This window comes from Culex pipiens, chromosome 2 (genome assembly GCF_016801865.2).
Source record: "Culex pipiens pallens isolate TS chromosome 2, TS_CPP_V2, whole genome shotgun sequence".
In the NCBI taxonomy this organism is placed as follows: domain Eukaryota; kingdom Metazoa; phylum Arthropoda; class Insecta; order Diptera; family Culicidae; genus Culex; species Culex pipiens.
This window is the reverse complement of record NC_068938.1, coordinates 151,409,395-151,430,937: the sequence shown is the minus strand read 5'-3', so window position 1 is coordinate 151,430,937 and position 21,543 is coordinate 151,409,395. Positions and strand designations below refer to the sequence as shown.

At 36.4% G+C, this 21,543-nt stretch overlaps 1 long non-coding RNA gene across 1 annotated transcript; it reads right to left on the bottom strand.

Annotated features, from left to right (window-relative positions):
- Positions 1-17,988: 17,988 nt before the first annotated feature.
- Positions 17,989-18,889, bottom strand: LOC120420440 (uncharacterized). The gene is made up of 2 exons (XR_005605852.2): positions 18,362-18,889; positions 17,989-18,270 (listed from the first exon to the last, which is right to left on the bottom strand). It is a non-coding gene; the product is annotated as an uncharacterized LOC120420440 (long non-coding RNA).
- Positions 18,890-21,543: the final 2,654 nt, after the last annotated feature.

Here is a 21,543-nt window from a genome sequence, read left to right as displayed (position 1 = left end):
AAAAAAAACTCTTAAATTAATGTGTAAATACAACCTTAAATACAACATGAATGTGAGAAAGGCAACAACCACCTTAAGGTGGATTAAGTGACTTTTTTTTCGTTAATTCTTGGTAACATTTTTAAGAGACTATTTTTCAGTTCAGCATTAGAATGGAAATAGATTTGGCTTTAGAATAGCGGAAAACTAGGTTCTTCTCCAAATAAAAGCCGAGTTTTTTTCGTGCTTGGTATTTGAAGTGATAAAAAAAGAAATACAAAGTAAATTAAACAATTTGGACTTACAATTATTTAAAATTTAGTTTTTTTTAACCTTCCATTATCCATTGAAGACTCTCAGATACTATCGAATATATTCGAAAAAAAGTTTTGAATAACACTGACCTACAAAAATTAAAAAAAAATGACTGCTCAACTCGAGGGAAACATGACCTTTGGGGTCCCCAGAAACACATGCATTTTGCATTTTTCAAAAATATTTAGACAGGACCGAATAGTTTTTCTCCAAAGATGTTTAGAGAATTAGGGCGGTTCGGTGCTATTGCATACAATCCAAAAACTGCTACACAGCTTGCGCAGAAATCGGTAAAATCGAACAACGAAAAAACAATTTTGTTGTCTTATTTTTTATTGTAAAGTCTTAGTCTGACCCCTCAACCCAAAAAAACCACCCAACTACTTTAAAATTATTTAGAATTTTTAGATCCAAGATGGCGGCCAAAAATGGCGATGGCGGCAAATTTGATGAAAATAAACAAAAATACATGATTTGACTATCCGAAGTCTCATACAAACCTCCGGAAAATCGAACTTCAGATAATCGAAACTTCGGATAATTGAGGCTTCGAATAATCGAGTTTGGACTTTGTTTCAATCATTTTGACCGTTATTAAAAATTTCCCACAAAACCTACTAAAAATCAATCGATCAACTTTCAAGCACCTTCGCACCCTGTTTACTCATCAAGCATCCTTCGCCTGACCATTCCATAATCTGCTGTGGCCACCAACAATCCGGATTTATGGCACCCTCCCTCCCGCGAGGACGTTAATTACCTCCGCCAAGACGAATCACACTTCAAAAGTTCTTCAACAGCTCGTACAGCCCCGCCTGAGTTTGCAGTTTTGTTCGGCGGAAAAACGGCTGAAAAAATGCGAGCAAGCACAACCTGACCAAGATTGATTCATCTACCTGTGGTGCGGATTTATTGCTCTCAAGGATCAAAATGATTACGCAAGACGATTTTTTCTTTCAGGTGTGCGATTCTGCCAAAAGCGCCCATAAATTTTATTGATGGATCATCAAGTTTGAACAACTCTTGTCGAAACAAGGCAGGTCGAACTTTTTTTTTTCACTTGAGCCTTGGGAAATATTTGAAAAATTTATATTTCGACACGTGTGCACGTGGTACAGTGGTTTTGAAGAACCCTCAAACAAACACACACTTTTTTTTCTTCTCCGTTTTCGCGGGAATGTCTGTTATTTTTTTTCTTGCTTTCGAGTTTTGAACTTTTTCGCGAAACCTTGCGTCAATAAAAAACGACGTTCAAAAGTTTTGAGCGCAAATACACGCGTTCAAATACACCTGCCCAGCTGTCCAAAGTGGGGGCGCGCCATTAAATTCAAAGTTTTTCACGCCACCCAGGGGGGGTGTTTTTCCTGCACCGGAAACACAAACCAAACCACCGCCACGAGCCCGGAGGGGGCGTTTTGGCGTGCGGTTGGGGTGTTGAGGCTACTCCACAAAGAGGAAAAAGAAATATTTACACCTCAAATAAACCATGATGGCCCCCGAGAGTACGACGGCGATGGTCAGCGTAGACCAGGTCCAGGACATGCTTCAATAATTATGCTAAACAAAATTTCAACGTTCTGTGTGGTGGAATTCTGGTTGAAGGTGGGCTGAATTTGGACGGTTTGAAATTTAATTTTAATCAAAGTGAATGAGATAAAGTTTTTTTTTCTACCCTACAAGGTGAGCATAATTTGATGACCCTGTTTGTAAAAAGATGAAATTAAGCGATTAGTTAGTGATGCGTAAAACTTATAACAGAGATGTGGTTTCCCATTTAAAGACAAAATGCCAAAATGAAAGTATTAAAAATGTTTTCGTAGATTTTTTCAGCAATTTCATGAAAAACTGAACCATTGCACTGCAGCAAAACACGAATTCAACATTGTGTAGCTAATTGGATGCCGGGATTGTTTTTCGTTTCTACCGGAGGCAAATTACTGCCAACTACAAAGCACCTGCTCAACAATTCCAATCAGTCAAATATTGCCAAAAAGCAAACTGACACCCGGCGATCCAAATCGACTAGATTGGTTCAATCCAAGTCAATCAAGTTATTTTTTCTGCCTTTTTTTTTTGCTGCTCTCTTCTCACCCTTCTGTCTGATTATCCTGGGTGAATCTGCCCCCATCGATTGACCCACCTTTCCTGGTCCTGGTGGCGACCTCTCTCTAACAAACACCTCCCCCTCCACAAGTCCCCTCCCTCCTGCTGACTGAGGAGAGTGCACAAATTGCCTCACCCCTCTCCACCCTCGTCGATTGAATTCGTGACATGCGATTGAACAACGCGGACATGACTAAAATTTTCAAATTGGATTCATCCTGACAAACACCTCGGCCGCCATATTGGATCGTGGTCTTGTGAACGAAAACAACGCGCGGGCCTGGCCTTTCCTGCTGAATATATGACGAGACGACGTCATTTGAGCCCCCCACTGGAAGTGGATGGTGACGCAGAGGGTCATAGACAAGTGGAAGATTTGCTCAGTATGGAAAAGTAATTTTAAAAAATCTTTTGAATCACAGAAAAATCAAAGTATTTTTCAAATTTTTACCAGAAACACAAATAAATATATTTTTCATTTAAAGATACCGTAAAATCGCTTAATTTTAAAGGAAAAAAAATATATAAATTAAATGTCATTGCATCAGCTGTGACCACTGTTGTAAATGAGTGATAGAAAAAACTATCATTTGATGATTCCTGCACCGAAATATCAAAGGGTATAGCGACTGTCACTGTAGCTTGTGAGTTCTCTTCTATTATTTTTATTCTTTTTCTTTTAGTGTATTCTCTTCCTGACACTTCTTCTCCTTTGAGAGCGTTCTTTTATTACGTAACGTAAAAAATCTGATATTTAGACCCCCTCTCCCCCTCCCCCCCCCTCGTAACAACATTTCCATACAAATTTTATTTTTTTTTTGTATAAAGCGTAACACGGCCTCCGACCCCCCTCCCCCCAACTGCGTTACGTAATAAAAGAACGCTCCCTTTCCTCGATCACGCACACTCGCCGAAGATTATTTTGTTTTCTCAGCAAACCGCAATGAAAAATGAAAAAAAAATGGTTTGTGGCGGATTTGTGGCTACGTTCTGTTGAGAGGGAAATGTGATAGAAAAAGAGAACGCCACAAGACACAAGCGATAGAGACTTCAGTTCTCTCGGTGCTGAGTATCTCGCGACGGAAAGAAGGACGGTGAAGGTTGGGAGATGAAATTTCGGGCCTGATGATTGTAGTCGCCGAAAGTTGGATATTTTTAGAACACTGGCTATGACAGAAAGTGTCCTATCTGGGAAAGTCCGCAATTACTGTTCAAAAGGTTACGATCATTTGATACATTATTGTGTTATTTAAGATAAGATGTCAATACAAAAAAAATCAAACTTTGAATTCAGGTCAGTTTAGTGAAAGCATAAGTAGAAGAATATAACAAAATTTCTTAGTTTTTTTCTTATATTCATAAATTTGAAATTTAATTTTGCTTGAAAAAGTACGAAAAGAAACATTTAGATCAAATATTTTATTTAGAGGGTGACGATTCTCAAGATTTTTTTTGTCTCCAAATATTTTTTCTGATTAGTTTATATAATTTGGCTTTCATATTTATAAGAATATAATTTCCCGGGAGTCTCGACCTAATTTCCCGGGAATCGAGAGGTCCAAAAATGATCGATTTCCCGAGAAATTTTTCCCGGGATTTCCCGCTCGTCACCCTCTGATTTTATTCTTTGCTGCGGACATAACAACATTTAAGTGAAACAGTCCAGACTGGACTTTGAAAAAAATCACTTCGGATAATCAAATCACGAAAAACATATTTTTTGATGTCTTATTTTTGCTTTTTTAACTCTAAAGTGATTTACAAATTTTAAATCCAAGATGGCGGACAAAATGGTGGTGATGAAATATTAAAAAAAAATGCATTTAATAGGCAATTGACCATTCAAATTTGACTAAAATGAGATCGTAGAACTCGGGTTTGATGTAAAAAGAAACAAAATAAATACGGAATCACGAAATAAATCTTTTTTTTTCGGGATTTGATAATCCGAAGTCCCATACAAACCTTCGGATACCCGAACTTAGGATAATCGAACTTAGTATAAATAATAATAGTTTTTTTTCAATTTATTTTATTTTTCCAAATAAAACAATTGGATAACAATTAGTATCCAAAAACAAAAAAACAAACTGAAATTATTAATCACTTAAAAAACTTGCTTTTTCACTAAGAGCAATGCGTTTAAAAACCATTTTAAAATTTAAATTTAAGTGTTTATATGATGCTCTTGCGTGATTAATCAAATTCACAGAAAAATAAAACTTTGTTTGGTCTTTATAAAACATATTTTTTTACATTATTTAACAAAAAATCCGATTCAATCCACCAAATTGTTGCTGTTGTTAATGATTGATAGAATGGGGAAAATTCATTTTGAAAAAAAAGGTTTTTTTTTATTAAACATAAAGTTCTTTGAAATATGTTTGAATTCATACTCGTTCTTATAAACTATTTGATATTTTCACAGTTATTTTGTGAGTTTTTTTTCCTAGATTTTAAAGGATTGAAAAAAAAACTCACAAAAAAAACTGTGAACTCATGAAAGTGTTTTTTTTAGTATTTTGAAATAATATTTTATTATGTTTCAATAGGGAATTAATTTTTATTTTTATTTTCGACCAGTTTTTCACTTTTGACTTTTCCTTTCGACATTTTGTCATTGTGTCAAAACTTTAGAAAATTGTGCATTTCAACAAGTTTTATGAATAATTACCTCAAACAAGACCAAAATTTACCAGAAAAATTGATCCCAGCATTATTATTTCATAAACGAATTGAATGTTAAAAAAAATATTCTTTAACCACACCGGTTTGAATTTTTTTTCTAGACATTCTTAAATATTGATTTAAGTTTGATTTTGTTGGTCGGTGTAATAAAAATACGACTTGGGTTGTCTGATAATAAGAAACCCGATTTTTATTATATTTCTGTCTGAATTGAACATGTAACAATTGATTTTAAAGAAAACCTTGCTAGATCTCATATCTATGACAGGGGCATCCCATCGAGGCACATTCTCCTTTAAAACCGCAATGAACGAAAACAAATTATAGAAAGAAAAATTGAAATCATAAAAAAGCTCCACCCAAACCACCCCCAACTTTCAATCCACGAAACGAAGCCATTTACTGGCGCAAAAGTTTGACTGAGCGCGCGAACGCCATCGTCGTCGTCGTGTTTCTGACATTATTTTATAGGACTTCTTTTACTTCTTTTTTTTTGCTCCTGCCTTGCATTGTCGTTTCACAAACTGGCTTAAATAACTGTCAGTTTGTGGTGCTGCAGGGGCGGCCAAACCAAAATAGCCAAACTTGGAGCCGCGGTGAAAACATCCTCGTGTCCCACCCACACACTCACACACATACACCCACCACATGCTTACAAGAGCAGTTTAAAATATGATCTAATAACACGAAAATTTCATATCACATGACTCAGATGTCGCGTTTCGTGGTCGGCTTCTGACGGGTTTTGTTTGTTGTGAAGAGAGGGATGTCATTTTACCTGCAAGAGTGTGTGTGTGTGTGTGGTTGTGTTGGATCCCGAATATGGGAAACAGACTGTTGGAAAGTTTGGAATCGACTACAGCTGTAATATGTCATCCGGGTACTAATGTGACAGGGTTTAACGACTGTTAGACAGACACATTTGTGAGGTATCATGCTAACTTTTTAACGTGAAAAATGTTTCATTGAATTGAGGAAATTCTCATATATTTTGCAGGATTCGAAAAACTTATAAAAACTGATTAAATTGGGTTTTCAAAACTTTCTTAGAATATTTCCAGAAAAATACCAGTTTCTTTTCTTCAGTAATATTGGTCTGCAGTAAATTTACAAATTTAAAACATTACAAAAATATTTTTTTATTTCTAACATTTATAACATTTCCCAAAAACATCATCACGCATTTGGAACGGTCTAATTTTCATACACTCAAAAAAATGAGTTCGCGTAAACGTGAACAGAGATCATGCCACCGGGAACCAGGAAGAAAACTGTTCAACTTTTATAGTGCATTGCACCATGAAAGTGAACAGTTTTCTTCCTGGTTCCCGTTGGCATGAACTCTGTTCACGTTGACGCGAACTCATTTTTTTGAGTGTAGTTTTTGATAAATTGTGGTATATTCGATTAGAGATTTTTTATCAAAACAATTAACAATAAAAATTTATGAATAACTTTTGTACTATCTAGAGAAAAACTGGAATGCTTAATCCACTTATCCCATATTAAAATGTTTTCTCCTCACTCGAAAAATGAACTTCAAAATAATCCTCGTGAGTATGAATGTAGTATCGAATGTACCTTTACAAAGCTTTTAAGCTATTCTTCTTCTCTATCTTCTCTAGTTCTGGAATTATTTTGCCTTTCTTACAAGTTATAACTTGTTTTTCAAAGCTTTACATAGTAATAAAGTGATTTAAAAAAAAAAAACAAATGAAAGCAAAGCAATACAATCTTCCAGTAAACTGATGATTCTGGATTAAAAATTAAAAAAAAGGATTTTTGAGTTAAGTTCAGACTTGATTACCCAAAGTCCGTTTTAAGCGTTGAACTCAGATATGATCTCTAAATTGCTCTAAATTGTCCATGACTCGATTTTCCAAATTTTTTAAGAAGCCTTTGAATAAATGAATAAATTAGTCTCAACTTTAATACAGTCTCAAATACTAGATTATCCAAAGGCCTTTGATAATCGAAAAACGAAAACAAAATTTTTCCATGTCTTATTTTTGATTGTCGAGCTTAAGTACGACCCTTAAACTACCTTAAAGTGATTAAGAATTTTCTAAATCAAAGATGGTGGCCAAAATGGCGGAGGAGAAAATGCATTTGTTAAATTAATCTGAGTCAAGCTTAGGATAATTACAAATGAAAAATATTTAAAATCATTCATGTAATAAGACTTATTAAAAGATTTTTTTTTCAAAGCAGTAGAAAAAATAAGAGTTTTATTTAGTGACTGGTAATTCAAAGATAAAAATATATAAAAAAAACAAATCAATATCTATTTAAATTATCTTTTTGTGCAATGATATGAAACACTAATTATGAATAAATTCAACTTATTTATGTGATATCAATGAGTATAAAAGTAAGATTAGTTTTTCATACAGTGAACAGAAAATCTTTATTTTAATAGCACTACAAATGAAAGTTTTTCTAAGGTTGTCTTTTTTCATCTAAACCAATACTATTCCATGAATTAACGACAACATCATTTTAAAAGGGCGCAAAAGAAAACTATTTTTCCAGATATTTGAATAAATTAATTTAAATTTAAAAACAGCTTTGGTTCACATTTAGAGTTTAGTGAGATAGATATAGTCAAAGCCATATCCATTGACACTGATGTTTATGCCTTCAAGATATTGTCGTAGTTTTTGTAACACAAAAATAGCTTCATGTGATTTTTGAAACAAGCTTCATCTAGATATTATTTGCTTTATTTTAAAACAGAAAAAAATCTTAGCTGAATAATCTTAGCCCTTATGAATGAATTAAAAAATTGTTATTGAATTCACGTGAACATCATTACGAACTTTAAACAACATTTTTATCTTTAATTTAAAATCTTTTTGCAATGAAATAATTAAAAAAAGAAGTGCAACAAAGCTTTGACAAAATTGAAATTTTTTATATAAAAAATATGTGCAAAACACAAAGAAAAACGTATTCGTTATTTAAAATCGGGATAAGTAGTGGAAATACCCAGCCACTGTAGTTTATCTACCGTTTTCAGCTAAAATCATTTTATTTTGAATTTCAGCTATCAAAAATAATTTTGTGTGCTGATTGCTTTAAAAATATGATACAGCCAAAATTTCATTAGTGTTTAGAATAGAAAATTTAACTTAATGGACTGAAAAACGTATCTAAATTAAAAAAATAAATAAATAAAACGTTCTTTTAGTCTAAAAATTCAACAACGTAATGAATCAACCTTTTTTTGTAAAAAAATATTTTATTATGTTTTTTTAAGTTCCCAATCAACTATTGTGTTGATATTTGATAAGGAAAATAGAATCAAACAGTGTTAGATAAAACATTTTAAAAGACTCCACGCGCTCGCAATGAAACGTTGCGCACCCACTTCCAGCTCGGCTTGCCGTATCTGGTGGTGCGCATGTCACCCGGAAACCGGCTGGGAACTGGTTCATTCGGTCTCTAGTTTCCGGACCTCTTCCCACAACCCAACCCCACCCAAAGACACCCCAAAAGGTCAACGACTCTCAACGCATTGCAGATATGCCTGCTGAGCTACCGTAACTCGATGATGAATGGCAATTTAATCGGATTTCGTTTTGTTCTAAGGGGGGTCAACTTACCTCTCATCGTCTTCTTGAGGTGCCCACTCGTCTACAGCTTCACCGAAAGCTATCCACGTGGCCAATCGATCTCAATTCGCAACAAAAAAAAAGTTCGCTCACGTTTCATCGCACAACAAACTAAGTGAAAACTAAGTTTTTTCCCGGGATTTGTCCTATCTGCAGACATTGTTGCAACTTTCTGCAGAGAACGGGAGATAGTTGTTGAACCAAAACTAATGGAAACAAAAATCAACAATGTTTCGAAAAGTTCGCGCAGCGGATGCCGTTGAAGGATAGAAAAAAAAAGTTTGCTCTGACTTCCTTGAATAGTTTTCTGGTTGTCCAACTCGTCGTTAGCCGGATCTCTGCGTCCTCCTCCAATAGAGCGTAGCGTAGCAAAAAAAAGTTTGCAATAATAATTCGCTAGATGATTGCGTAGTCGACTCGAACAGTCTCGAACGGCGCGCCAATTTCGGGCAAAAAATCGCCGAACAAGTCGAAGACCCGGTTCAAGATCAAGAAGTAGAAGAATTCGCGAGGAACCAGATGAGCCAAGTCACTTATCGCAGGCGCGCACACACTATTGCGTGTAGAGTTGTGTGCGTGACCTCTTTTTTTGGGGGGGTTCTCCTAACCAGCTGGGTTTCGGTGGTGGTGTTGGTGTTGCCAAATATTTGCTCTTCATCTTGGACCGTGTTTGAAGGTTAGGTGGCTTAAGTATTCGCAACTGTCTTGGAAGACTTGGCTGTGTGGGTAGGTCTGATATGAGGGGAGTCGTTATCAGGACTTGCGACATTCTGCCAAATTCGTTGCCCCATTTCTCTACGTGGCCGCGTTGATAAGCTGGTTGTCCCAACTCCATGTCTGGAGATTGCTTGATTAGGTAGAGTGGTTAAGCCGATGCGTCAAAAGAACCAGCCTGTCGCTTCCGGGTTCTCGCCAGCACGTCTAGCCTCTGAAGTCAGCCTTGTCTAATACTCCAACACAAAAAAAAAACTTAACCCAAAAAAACTAAACCGAACTGAACGTAACGCAAGGAACACGCAAACGAACGCGCGCGCGAACACAACTGAAGAACCGAAGGCTGTCCGGATTGTGGCAGGCAGGCCTGTCTACACTTGTCTCTACACCCGAAAAGAGCCGCCGAAAAAAAAGAGTACACCGTGCGAACTATTGTAATACACGTTCTCAACTATTCGCACACACTCACTCACACTGCTGGAGTTGGCCTCGCGCAAATTTTCGCCAATTTCCAACCTCCGCTTCGCATTGTTCTTCTTGTAGCGACTCTTCAACACCAACAAACTGCACTTGGGTGGTACAATAGAACCAGACTCCACACACCTCAACCGCGCACAAGTGTTCTCAAGTTGACTAACTTCTTCCCCAAAAAGCCTTCTCAAAGTCTTCTCCCAAACCTCTGGAAGAGCCCTGGAGACAAGACTACAAGACTGTTTCACGGACGGAGCGCGACTGCCGGCGATGGTCTGGCCACTGCCACTGGTAGACCCACACTATGTCCGACGAGACAAGTCGAGTAGTCGGGTGGCCCCCGAACGATTCCGAGATCCGCGACCTGACCGCACCGGCACCGCGACCCTGCGCCGACTAGGCACTCTCTCTCTCACTCACTCGCGCTGTCTCGCTCTCGCTCTCTCGTTGGTCACTCATTATCTGTCATCATCATCATCGACCTCTTCATCTGCCAAATTGCCAAAAATTCGCACAACCTTCAAGAGCAGCGTTTCGCTTCTCCAGAGAAGATTAAGCGAGAATAAGCGCTCCAAGAGAGCGGAACGGAACGCACACGCGGTCGATAGAGTTGAGCACACGTTTAGATCCAAGGAGCCGAGCTGTTCGCGAAAAATATAGTTCGGGAGCGATGATGATGATGATGGCTTCTGCGTGAGAGTCGGTGATGATGATCTTGATGTCAGGGGTGTTGCAAGGTCGGTAAATAGTTTGTAACTCAGGCTCCAGTTTCAACTCCAACTTTTTCTCCGTCTCCAATTCCTGCATACTTTCAAATTTGTTGAAATCTGCCAAATTAAACTCCAGGTAATCAGAATTCGGCGATTCCTGGTCCTCAAAAAGTGCCGGCTCTACCGGCTCCAACTTCACGGCTTTGATATAAACACTTTCCCACTCAATCCCGCCTCCAGGCAAACTTTAATTACATTATTGAATCCACCATAATGTGTTTAAAGCTCACATTGATAAAATTCTATTTTTAGGACGCTTTGGAAAGCTCTTTTTATTACGCATCTAACGATGGGTCGCATGATTTATCTGCACCTAATTTTGTCATCAAAATATCTGAGATTTACCTTTAAATTTGTATAATTAACATTTAAGCTATCATAAATAACTTTTTATAGATCTTAGTCAGATCTTCGATCTTTTGCAAGCACTTAGGCTGCGTGCCGTATGGACTCCAATATTGGCTTCATATTGATGCATTATCAGAAGTGATTTGCCCGAGGATTTGACCTTTGCTCACATCAGTCAATTTGTATGCGGGAAGGTGGGTCTAGGAAGTCGAATTAGAAACTTCATTTTTGGAGTGATTTTATAGTCTTTCCGAAGTAAGGTAAGGAAGGCAAAACATCTTAATCCACGTGAAGGTGAGATCTTCACATGTGTAGGCTCAAAGTAATAATTATTCAAATGCTTTTCTAATAATTAAAAATCTGATGTGTCTTCTTACAAAACAACCCTTTTTACAATGTAATAAATATCCAAAGTCGAATTTGCAGATTTTTTTATTTCCAACGTTTTTGTTAATGTCCAAACAGAATCCCCTGAAGAAAACGACATATTGCGTCGAAACGTCGGAATTAAAAGGAAAAATATACAAGTTTTTTATTTTTTCTCTGATTGCTGAGCAAACCTGAAAAATGTATATGACATGCTTTTTTAAAAATCTCAATATATTCGCATGATTGTTTTTGATGATTCAGAACAGCAATTGCATTTTTTGCTAAAATTTTAAAAGTTTCTAAAAATGTTTCGTTAAGAAATATCACCAAATAATCAATGTTCGTTACTTCAACTAAAATGTTTTTTTTTTTAAATGGGGCGTTTAGTGAAATATTTAAAATAACTGTTTTAAAAATATTAATTTGCAGTAAAAAAAATGTTAATTTTAACCTTCCTTATAATTAAAATAAAAAATAATTGAGTATTCATTAATAAAAATCTGCCAGTTTCATCATTCATGCAAACATAAGAAGTTCTTCAAATTATGAAAATATCTTTCGTTAATTTTTTTGTGCATGTGTTGTCTTTGGCTGATGATCGCAAGTTTCATGATTTTTCTATAGTAGGCTACAATTAAAAAAATATAATTCTTAAAAAAAAACATTTCAAAAAATATTAGGATTTTATTACATTGATTACATTTGTTCATATCTTAGTTGTTGTAAAAAATTAAATAGTTTTACTTTTTTTGTAATTCTAGCATTTTTATATAATGGTTTGCAATAATAATTTATGTATGTTTTTAAAATACTTTCAAACATAAACAGACACCATATTTTTTAAATTTTGAAAAACATAGACTGCTACATATTCCAGGTTTTGCTGAATTCATAAAACGCAGCTTGAAAATAAGTTTTTATCTAAACAAATATTCACAATTTCTTTTATAGATAAACACGAAAGAATTTACCAGTTTTAAAAAAATTTCAGACAAGTTATATGAAAAAATAAACTGTTTAGTTTGTTTCACAAATTACTTATTTATATTTTCTGTAAGGTTCATTTTTGTTATGTAAACTTAAATTTTCAACAAACATGAGATTGGTCTGGCAACATTGCCCCCGTGCGGTTGGTGGTTTCGTGGTGCTCCGGTTTTCGAATGAATTTGTCGTGTTTTCGGGAGTTTCGGGGGACGATTGTGTGTCCAAGTCAAGGATAGTCTGCCGGGGCTGCCTGAGAAAGTGAAAGTTTTTCAAAAATCAAGTTTTTAATCGATTTTTCTTCAAAAAATGCTTCAAGAAAATCGGTGTTTTCTTTCTTTGTTGCTCATTGCACGCGGTCGGTGCGTTGCAAGAATCAATCTTGCATGCAAGTGCCAGCTTTTTAATGCAAGCTCGCTTTCCTGCAGGGTTGGCCGCAAGTGACGTTTCCGTTTGAGTTGTGATGGGGGAGCGAGATAGAAAATCGCATTATTTGTGAAAAAGTTGCCACAAAAGTTACCTTTTTATAAGAATGAAGTGATCTGGTTTTACTGAGGAAAATAGAAGTGGAAAAGAAATCTAGTGAATATAGCAGTTTTTCATTGTAAGAAGTCTCCTGGTAAAGTTGCCGGAGGATTGCAAGTGCCCTCTGCATCAACCTCTAGCGGCGGTCGTGATGACGGCGATGGAAATCTTCAATTTGGTGAGTTTGTTCCTTGCTACGGATGTATGCCGAGGTGTGTTATTTTATGAGAATGTGTGGAGCGAATGTGTGGGAGTGACTGATTGAGCGCGACGTAGGCTGGTGTTAGTGAGCTTCCAAAAAGCTCCTGATGGCTGAATAGGGTGGCTCATGAGTTGCCAGTCGAGTGTAAAAATTAAAGTCTTTTGTGCGTCCTCCGGTCGTCGTGGATTTCGTCGGTACAAACAATTTTAGGAAATCGCGTTTTCGGATAAATCTTCCTAATTTTTTGCTGATTGGAAGCGCGTTGGCGGTTATATTCAGCTTAGCATGTGAGGCACGTTTAAGGCGCGGTAAACATTTTAAATTCAACGCGATTGTAATTCCTATTTAAAGTATTGCACCACATTACACATGTTTAATATCAATAATTTAATATAATAATCATAAGATCGCGTCGTGCTCTGCTGGTTGTCTTCTGAAATAGTAATGCTTATCGTAGATTTCTTTGATTTGAACGGGTGATTTTGTGTTTATTAGTTTTTGAACCGCGTTTCGCATTATTTAAGAAAGTTAAAAGTGAAATGCATCTAAACGGGAAACACCTCAGAAAAATAATTTGGGTAGTTATCCTGAGTTTAATTAATTATTATTTAAATCTTTTTCATTCTGGTTCTTTTTTTCCACAGCCGGCTGTCTAAGAAAGAACGTTTTGGCATTTTTAATATTCCATCATTTAAATTCAAATTGAATATACAGCAGCACTAGGGGTTGGACAGAGTCGATGGTTTTATTATTCGTTAATCTATTGACGGCGGTTTTGATATTTTTGTCAATAGATCGACGAATAGTTGAGCTAGCGTTCCCACCATATATATTCAATCTCGGTTAAATTTGACATCTTATAAACATCATCACAACATCATTTTCAAAAAAGTTTGCGCAAAACGGAGTTTATCACTGTTCATATCCAGAATCGACGATTCCTTCGTATGACCCTTCTGCCTGAGCCGCCCGATTAGGAAAAACGGGGACGGAGACTTGGACCATCCGGAACGGTCGGTAATGTCCACGGAAGCCAAAACCCACTTTCTTGCTAGCTAGCTTTCAGATGATTTGTGTCCGTTTGCTCCTCTGAAGGAGGCCATCATTTGCCTTTGGAGCAAAAGGTGTTTTTTCAGCATCTCAGGACTTTTGCTGTGGCTTCTGCGGAACCGTCTACAGCACGCCGGTTGCACAGAACAACACATTAAAAGGCTCACAATCTATAGACGGCCATCCCTCCTAAGTCAACAATCGAGAAGAATACCATCAAGAAGATCGTTGAGAAAACAAAAACCAGGGAAGTTCATCCATCACGACTTCCTGCGTGACTAAGGCGGACGAGTTGAGGCCCTTCATCGTGAGCGTTCTTGATAGGGTGTCCAGGGCCTGCCACAGGACAAAACGAAACCCTCCTCTCCCTTTTTCGGTGGTTTATCAATAAAAAGCGGAAACACAACTATATTTACAACAAAAAAAACCGCAAATTAAAGAATTATACAAAAAATTTAAAACAAAGACTTTGAGTTCTTCGTTGGCATGTATCCCGCGAACCGTTTGAAGGTCTGGTTGAAAAAGTGCAGCAAGTGGGACGAAACGATTTAGCACCTCCGCGTTCCGCTTAGAACTTCCGCAATCAAGTGCCGAAACAATGTAAATCGTGTTGTTGGTTCCCGGAATCTTCCGACCGCCGCCGCTGGATTGAATCTGGTAATGGCGATCGTACCGGATGCGCTTGAACGAGCAAAGCTCGCCGAGGTTGTTTAGAACCGGAAAAGAATCTGAGGGAGGAAGTCGATTGGATTTTTGATTTTAAACCATCCAGCTTACTAACCTCCTCAGTCGCTTCAGTTCAACCCTTCCTCGCTCCTGTCCCGCTTCTTCAACAATATTCGATCGGACCGGACCGAAATCTGCACGTCCAACTTCCACTGGCATCCGCTCACTCGAACCCGCTCAAACACGTCCATCGGCTCGACTCCGCATCAGCATCCGGCAGTTGGTTGATCTGGTTCACCGTAAGGAGACTATGTCCTATGATTTCGAGCCGATTTGGGGTGAAGCAGGTCGTCACTTTCCATGTAGAACAGCGCCGAAACGCTTGGTTTTCTGGAACGAAGTCGGGACTGTAACCGAAACCGGTGAAATTTGTTTTGTTTTGATTTGAATATGACATTTCAACTCACCAAGGTTCCTAAAGGCATGGTGGGATTTCGTTAATATATTGACGAAATGTCGATATACTGACCAATTATTTTAATGCGTTGATAATGTATTGACCGATCTGTCCGACCCCTAGCAGCAGCATCAGCTATTTGCCTTGAGAATAATATTTAACTCGTTAAAATTAATAAATACAAGAACCTAAACGGGATTCGTCTCAACAGCAGCATCCGATTGCCTGCCTTGAGAATAATATACCATACCTTTAACAAAAATCTTTCGCTTTTGGGTCGCATCATCATCTTTTATGATGAATCCTGACCAAACACCCTATCCTACTAACCAATTTTCAGGTTCCTGGCGCTTGTGGGGTGTAAGCACAGAGTAAATCAGCTGCCCTAGTAGCAACCTGCGCTAACTAACATTCCCGTCCCTTATAATCGAGATCTACAAACTGACATGGCGGGCGCCGTTGGTGGCCAATGACTGTTACCTATTCGCAACTGATCTAGTTTTAGCAATCATGGTGTTTTATCTTTTCAGCGCATTCATACATGCTGTTGATAAGGAAATCACCACTTGATTGTCGAAGCCTATGATCAGTAGTGCTGAAAGGATTTTACGGTCCTGTTCAGCAACGGAGAAGGACAACCATGGGTGGTCTCTCATGCTCATGCTCATGCTCAAATTACTTATTTATATTTTCTGTAAGGTTCATTTTTGTTATGTAAACTTAAATTTTCAACAAACATGATCTTCAAAATAATGAGCTTGTACTTGATCATAAAAAACGAAATCAAAAATATAATATTTGCTTTATTACAATATCTTGAAGATTTTATAAATGATATCAACTGATATAACATAATTGATATCAAACTGATGTTATTCCCTCTTGTCTGATTTCAATATTTTAAGTTCAAATAATGAATCGAGATTTATAAAATGTGTCGAAATTGATTTATTCGAACCTTTTCAATGTTTACTGGGATTCCGCGAATTCCAGCAATACTCAAAATTGTTTTCCTGTTTTCCGGAAAAATTAAAAACCCTTAAAGTTGGACTCTCCTGTATCTAATAATGTAGTATCATAAAAGGATTGCTGGAAATTCTGTTTATTTTCTAAAATAAAAATGATTCGCTACAACATATTTATTAATATTTTAGCGTTTTGGCGTTCGTCTTTAAATTATACGTGGCGTTGAACTCGCACAAATCATTTAAATATCTGAATTTAAGACTACTTTTAACCTTTGATCTTTTAATAATGGGTAATTCTCTACCAACTCATACAAAATCGGGAAAAGAAGCCCCGACCCCTTTTAGATTTGCGTGAAACTTTGTCCTAAGGGGTAACTTTTGTCCCTGATCACGAATCCGGAACCGTTTTTTTATATCTCGTGGCGGAGGGACGGTACGACCCATTTCATTTTTGAACATGCGAAAAAAGAAGTGTTTTTCAATAATTTGCAGCCTGAAACGGTGATGAGATAGAAATTTGGTGTCAAAGGGACTTTTATGTAAAATTGGACGCCCGATTTGATGGCGTACTCAGAATGAAATAAAAACGTATTTTTCATCGAAAAAAAAAACACTAAAAAAGTTTCAAAAATTTTCCCATTTTCCGTTACTCGACTGTAAAAATTTTTGGAACACGTCAATTTATGGGAAATTTAATGTACTCTTCGAATCTACATTGACCCAGAAGGGTCATTTTTTCATTTAGAACAAAATTTTTCATTTTAAAATTTCGGGTTTTTTCTAACTTTGCAGGGTTATTTTTTAGAGTGTATTAATGTTCTACAAAGTTGTAGAGCAGACAATTACAAAAAAATTGATATGCATACATAAGGGGCTTGCTTATAAACATCACGAGTTATCGCGATATTACGAAAAAAAGTTTTGAAAAACTTGCTTTTTGCGTTTCTCTTTGTTTCGTCGTCCGTGTCTGTCGCGGGTGACCATGAACGGCCAAAACCAACGACGACTAACTTTCCCAAAACTTTTTTTCGTAAAATCGCGATAACACGTGATGTTTATAAGCAAACCTCTTATGTTTATTTATCAACATTTTTGTAATTGTCTGCTCTACAACTTTGTAGAACATTGTCTGCTCTAAAACTTTGTAGAACATTTTTACACTCTGAAAAATAACCCTGTAAAGTTAGAAAAAACACGAAATTTTTAAATGAAAAATTCACTGCTCATAATTGAAGATCCGGCTATTATGCCAAATCAAGTATTCCGAGAAAAACGCGTTTTTGTGTTCGTCACCAAATCTTTGCCACGGCAATTCAAAGGTGAATGGGATATTAGCCGTATGGTTTTTCGCATCGGCAGCCAAATTCAAACAACATTTCAGTGCAATTCAAGTTTCAGGAGATGCATTGGAACGGCGGGATAATCTAAATTTGGACAAAACTGGATATTAGCCGTTTCTTCAAAGATGGGCAGTTTAGTTCTACACGCAACCGAGCTCGGGGGAAAATCGCGAGGAATCCCTCCCGAATCGTGCAAGAAATGTCACCATGCACGGACAGGCGAGAAATACCGCACGATGCTTGAGAGGGAATTCCCCAAGAAATATTTCACGCCGTAAAACTTTATCTGCACCACACACACATCCACACCTTTTCATTTGTATTGGTGATTTTCTCCTTTCGTGTATGTGTTAGTGTACAAAGCTTGTTTATGTGTATTAGTGACATGCGCTGAAAAAAAATTCTTCCAAAAAATAAAAAATGGCCCAATTTCAGAAAAAAAACTTCATTTATTCACATTATCACAATATTATTCTTTTCACTCGTAATTCACTTAACACACGTTATTTAATTTGACCTGCTGCAATCGCGGCTTCCGCGACCGGGACCGGGACCGGAAAAAACTTGGAGCAGCCATCTCCAGCCGGATCTCATCTAACCAGCGTACGGTATAGAGCAAAATCCACGTCTTGGCCATCCTGCGCCAAACTTTGGTCAGGCTCCCGATTCTTAATTCGTGGCATCCTGCAGTCGCGACAAGGGCGATGGAGCTGAAATGAAGAAAAATTAGTCAACTTTTCTGAAAAATAGCACAAACCATAACACCACAATCTTAATGCAATCTTCATCTTGCTAACTTACCCAAACAACTCCAACTGCCTCGGTCCAGGTTGATAAAACGCCGGAATTACGGTTCAATTTGGTTCCGGCCGGTTCGGCCAGACACGAAAAAAAAACACAGCCGTTCAAATGGCAGGCTCGCGCGAACTGTCATTTTCATTCCACCGTGCAAGGTTAATCAACCACAGCAGGTATGGCCAATTTTTTTCCAAAAGAAGATTTCAAATTTAAAGTTATTTAAATTTAAATTTTATATTTTAATGCTTTCTTTTGCTGCAGATTGGTTTTGATAAAATTAATTTTAATATTTAATTTGTTCGAATCGAGAACACCACAAAAAACATGTTCGTTCTTTTCTGAATAAACTTTCTACAATTTTTGTGGCAAAAAAATCTATCATTCCTCTTATTCACTAAATGTTTGGCAATGAGCCAAAAGAAAATTACTGTTCTCTCTGATGAAGGAAATTATTGCAATTGTATTAAATTCTTAAATTCAAAGTAATTAAAATGTTACTGTTGGGAAGACGTCGTTAAACAAAAAAATTTAAGCCGGAGGGTGAAAAATATTGGTGTCAAGGAGTCAAAATGTCAAAATGTCAAAATGTCAAAATGTCAAAATGTCAAAATGTCAAAATGTCAAAATGTCAAAATGTCAAAATGTCAAAATGTCAAAATGTCAAAATGTCAAATTGTCAAAATGTCAAAATGTCAAATTGTCAAATTGTCAAAATGTCAAAATGTCAAAATGTCAAATTGTCAAAATGTCAAAATGTCAAATTGTCAAATTGTCAAATTGTCAAATTGTCAAATTGTCAAATTGTCAAATTGTCAAATTGTCAAATTGTCAAATTGTCAAATTGTCAAATTGTCAAATTGTCAAATTGTCAAATTGTCAAATTGTCAAATTGTCAAATTGTCAAATTGTCAAATTGTCAAATTTTCAAATTGTCAAATTGTCAAATTGTCAAATTGTCAAATTGTCAAATTTTCAAATTGTCAAATTGTCAAATTGTCAAATTGTCAAATTGTCAAATTGTCAAAATGTCAAAATGTCAAAATGTCAAAATGTCAAAATGTCAAAATGTCAAAATGTCAAAATGTCAAAATGTCAAAATGTCAAAATGTCAAAATGTCAAAATGTCAAAATGTCAAAATGTCAAAATGTCAAAATGTCAAAATGTCAAAATGTCAAAATGTCAAATTGTCAAATTGTCAAATTGTCAAAATGTCAAAATGTACAAATGTCAAAATGTACAAATGTCAAAATGTCAAAATGTCAAAATGTCAAAATGTCAAAATGTCAAAATGTCAAAATGTCAAAATGTCAAAATGTCAAAATGTCAAAATGTCAAAATGTCAATATGTCAAAATGTCAAAATGTCAAAATGTCAAAATGTCAAAATGTCAAAATGTCAAAATGTCAAAATGTCAAAATGTCAAAATGTCAAAATGTCAAAATGTCAAAATGTCAAAATGTCAAAATGTCAAAATGTCAAAATGTCAAAATGTCAAAATGTCAAAATGTCAAAATGTCAAAATGTCAAAATGTCAAAATGTCAAAATGTCAAAATGTCAAAATGTCAAAATGTCAAAATGTCAAAATGTCAAAATGTCAAATTGTCAAAATGTCAAAATGTCAAATTGTCAAATTGTCAAAATGTCAAAATGTCAAATTGTCAAAATGTCAAAATGTCAAAATGTCAAATTGTCAAATTGTCAAATTGTCAAATTGTCAAATTGTCAAATTGTCAAATTGTCAAATTGTCAAATTGTCAAATTGTCAAATTGTCAAATTGTCAAATTGTCAAATTGTCAAATTGTCAAATTGTTAAATTGTCAAATTGTCAAATTGTCAAATTGTCAAAATGTCAAATTGTCAAATTTTAAATTTGACAGCAATCATTTATAAATTAAAAAAAAAAAATTAAACAATAAATCAATCAGAAGTAAATTCTTCAATGTTTCCATTTGTTTGAGTCATGTCAGCCTTGCACCACACTGCTAAGTGAATTTGTGCTAATCGGTGATACAAATTAAGCACGAATACTTGTGCACAGCACTGACGTGTGAGATACAACTGCCCTTCGAGTGTTTACGTTCTTGGTCAATGAATTTGAAACATTTCGACATTTTCCTGTGATGGTATGCGTGAATTTTCGAAACCGTTCATTTCGGGAGGGATTTCCACGCGATTTCAGCTCTGTCCCACTCAACTCAAATTGGGAGGGCCAACCTCACGGATTTCTCGTTTGCGTGTAAATGAAAAAAAAATGACTGGTCTGGGTCAATATAGATTTGAAAAGTACATTAAACTTCCCATAAAATGACATGTTCCAAAAAAAAATACAGTTGAGTAACGGAAAATGGGAGAGTTTTTAAAACTTTCTGAGTGTTTTTTTTTTTTCGATGAAAAATAAGTTTTGTCGGAATTCTGAGTACGCCATCAAATCGGGCGTCCAATTTTACATAAAAGTCCCTTTGACACCAAATTTCTATCTTATCACCGTTTCAGGCTGCAAATTATTGAAAAACACTTCTTTTTTCGCATGTTCAAAAATGAAATGGGTCGTACCGCTCCTCCGTCACGAGATATCAAAAAAACCGACCTCGGATTCGTGATCAGGGACAAAAGTTAACAAATCGAAGGAGGGGTCGGGGCAACTACTGTGTGAGTTGGCGGAGAATTACCCTAATGACAAATGGAACAAAACATTCACGACCTAGAATGTGGACTTTTGGATTAATTTCAACTTCGTATAAACATTTGAGAAGACTCTTTATAAACGTTTTTAAGCCTATCAACGAAAACAAGAATATCATTAGACCATCCCTAACGGACTCCATCTTCCAGGAGGAGCCATCATCCTTTTATACTCCCGAATCATCATCATCATCATTGAAGAAAATCTTCGGCATCATGCGTGTCTCCCCGAACTTGGAGTCGTCAATTTTCGGTGGGACCGAACAGAACCGAATCCCCAACTCGGGTCACTCATGAACGAGAGAGTGTTCAACCGACTCAGCAAAGAGATAGAGTGTGCGAAAGGCTTGTCATCATCGTCATTTGGGTGGATTGGTTGGAAAAACGGGATGACTGTTGGGAGGGGAAGGGGGGCGATATCTGCAGCGAAAAGCGAAAGATTTATGACTTTTGAGCGACGCGTGCTTGTGGTGTGAGCGAGAAGGTGAGCGAAATTTTTG